Source organism: Asterias amurensis, chromosome 10 (genome assembly GCF_032118995.1).
Source record: "Asterias amurensis chromosome 10, ASM3211899v1".
Classification (NCBI taxonomy): domain Eukaryota; kingdom Metazoa; phylum Echinodermata; class Asteroidea; order Forcipulatida; family Asteriidae; genus Asterias; species Asterias amurensis.
This window is the reverse complement of record NC_092657.1, coordinates 22046937-22050607: the sequence shown is the minus strand read 5'-3', so window position 1 is coordinate 22050607 and position 3671 is coordinate 22046937.

Here is a 3671-nt window from a genome sequence, read left to right as displayed (position 1 = left end):
AAGATCCTGACGTTCACGTTTACGCGGAAAACATGCAGCTAAAGGCCTTGTCTCACCATGGCGTATTGCCTGAACGTATGCCAACGTATGCACAAAAATAGTTCGAAAATATTCAAAGTCCAAGAATGTCCAACTTCCCAACGAGTTGCATCAAAAACATTGACGCAGACAATGGTGCGTATGTACGCGCGGCCGATCTAGTTCTTTTAATTCGTTATATATGGTGTAGAACAAGTTTTGGTTTGCCATGGAGGCGGTAAAAATTTCACGTTCGAAAGGTTACGCGCGAAAATTAACACGGGAGATAGGCATTGGACGCGCTAAATGTTACGTGCTGACGGCAAAAAGTAACGTTCTGACGGCAACGCACAGAAAATGTACATGGGAGACAGGCTATGGCAGCCCCCATGCCAGAACCCGCGTATGTACGCGCGGCCGATTTAAACGTAGTTGTTCTATTCTATGTTTACAGCATGGCCATGCCCATAGATATAGAATAGAATAACTAGATCGGCCGCGCGTACATACGCGGGTTCTGGCATCTGTACATCTCCCGTGTACATTTTATGTGCATTGCCGTCAGCACGTGATTTTTTGCCGTCAGCACGTGACACTTAGCGCGTCAAAGGCCTATCTCCCGTTTTCGGTCGCCTTTCGAACGTGAATTTTTTACCGTGTCTCAAAAAAGTTCTATACACTTTTGAAATGGCTGACGAATACAAAGTACATGACTATGGGGTAAAATGTTTAGATGTATGGATAGCTTATGGATTCAACTCCAAATGACACCAAAAAGTCAGAAAACCTAATTTGTATATCCTTTACGTAAAAAACAACTGGACAATGCATTGGGATGAACGGGATTCCTGGCTGGTTTGTCCTTAGTCCTTCTTTTATATTTTCCAGGTGAGTGTCTATGTTATAACCAAGTTACAATTAAATTATTTTCGTACCTTTTGTGCTCCAGTTATTTGACAATGACATTAAAAGTTAACACACCAGCGCGAGTGGAATACGGAAAATTGGCACTTCAGCCGCCGATTTCACAAAACTCTTCCTAACTTAAGACTAATCTTAGGACTTAGGACGAGTCCCAACCCTGCACTTTAGCATGCAGACTTGAAGATTAATCCTAAATTAGGACAAGTTACTCGTCCTAACTCGAGATAAGAGGAGTCCTAACTCTTTGTGAAATCGACGGCAGCGTCTCATATCCAACGAGGTCGTATTTATCTTCAATCAAACTTGGGGCGTGACATTGGACACACAATGCAGAGGTTGTGATATAAGCAGAGCAATATTATACAAATATTGAATGCTTCGAGTGCTATGGTTAAAACTCCGACTCCCTCGGTGATCCCCGGACCGTTCCATTTTCCATAGAAAACAGAATGCTCCGGGGATCACCTCGGAAGCCTTAGCTTTAAACATAGCACTGAAACACGGTCACGTGAGATGGGCTAATAATATAGTCTAGTGATCGCGCGCGCGTGTTTGCGGGAACTAGTTCCCGAGCGGGCACTAGTCTTGGGAAATAGTGCCCGGTTACAGCGCCCTCTCTTGACTTGAATCGTGAACAGCAACAACAAAACTTCCTTTCTTTTCCAGATTTTTGTTCTTATTTCACATTTAAGACCGAGCTGTGTTATAAAACACATACAGACTGGCATTATTCGGTAACTAGCGTACGTCTATTCCCCATCGGGCCTGTGAGTGACCAGAAGAGGGGCCCATTTCCCTGGGCCTTCTGCATCGGGAAGCGGTCGCTCTTCTGGTTACTCTGGAGAATATAGGGTTACACTAGTTACCTCGTTGCCAGTCAGTATGTGTATACTATTCCATGGCAAACGACTATCACCCGGCCGACGGGTTTTTAGTAAAACTAAGACATATCATGTGACGCGCTCTCAACCAGCGAAAAATTATGTAGAATCGTTGTATATTACCTTAATTAACCCCTAAAATAATCTGTCTTTTCATTGGTTTACCGTGCGTTTACAGAAGATATGTTATTAAAGTAAATAATGAAGGAAGGAAACCAAAATAATGAAGTTAATAATGTTTGAAGGAAGGAAAGAAAGGAAAACTAATAATGAAGGGATGCAACTTTACAACTTTTGTTTCCACCAGGATTGATTTACGACTTAACTGGAGACTACACCGTGGCATTCATTATAATGGCTGGTTTACAAACACTAGCGGTTGTTGCTGCAATTTGGGTTTGTTTTATTGTCTCCAATCATACGCATTCCAACATATGTTCAAGTAAATAAGTAGTTACAAGACCGTGCAAGTTCGGCGCTTATTTCAACACTTCCAAACTGTAAAATGTTCTTTTTTTAGGTTCGCTCAATTTAAAACATTAAACTAAATAGTAACTGCACTATCTCAACAAGGGTGGATTTCACAAAGGTATTCCTAACTTAGGACTAGTCCTAGGCAATGCTAAGAGATAGGACCAGTCCTAAGTCAGGATGAGTTACTGGTCCTATCTTAGGACCAGTCCTATCTCTTAGCATTGTCTAGGACTAGTCCTAAGTAAGGACTACCTTTGTGAAACCCACCCAACACGCATTTTAATATTTGAAACGTTCGAAAACGCGCGACACAGTCCGTGCGCAGAGTGCGAGATAATTAGCATATTTTCCAGGTTTCATTCGCAGTCGCGCGGCGCACTCGGACCCTTCGAGATTTCGTGTGACAGCGCGAGAACTCGGAGACGATGTGCAAAACTGGCCATAGGTCCCAGCAAGAGGGCAGTGTTGGGTCAAGCATGGAGTGGTAAGTTTCTTGAACATTTTCCTCGTAAAACAAAGCCATTTTTACCGGATTTTCGAGACCAAATACATGTGAATCTTCGTCTGAAATGTGGTGTAAGTTTTACACTTTTTGTTGATAAGCTTTACACTTAGGGTACCCCCGACTGTTTCGAGCACGGTTGAGACAAACGGAGTCCATATTCTGATAGACGAAGGATCGTTCTTTCTTTTGGTACCACATAAACTTCTGCAGGTTTGGCCGTTGATATTTTTTTTCAGTGCCAAAAATGTGCAAAAATCTCTGTTTGTGCCGCTGCGTTTTAGCTTACGTGACGTCATCATGTAAGAAAAAGGCCTTGTTGTGTTGTGTACTGTTCGTACGGCGATCTTTTTTATCATGTTTTTTGACGATCGTTGTGAAAAAATAAAACAAAATTAAACAATGAAGAAATAAAAAAAATTCATGAAAACAATAATATCAAAAATTAAATTTTCCATCAATAATAACAAAACATGGTAGTTTGATGCAGGATTGGAATATGGAATTGTTATAGGTTTTCTTCGTTATTGTTAAGACTCTGTATTGTTAAGACTCTGTGAAATCATGTGTAGAGTAATAGTACTACTATTAGTCTTCTATTGGTCTTCTATTTCTATGATTCGAATCTGAGGTCTATTTTACATGTATATTACTAATAATTCAAAATATAATATTTTTTTAATTACCTGAAAGTATATTCAATATTTGTTGACACTTGTTGAGAAAATAAATAATACAGGTATCGATTGAGTTTCAATTTGATCAGGTGGTCAATACCTTTTGCTAGTTCATACTGGGTTAAATCATATTGATTTAAGACAGTCTTGGTTAACTCTTAATCAAAAAGGGAATGGTCAAACATGTCTAACTTT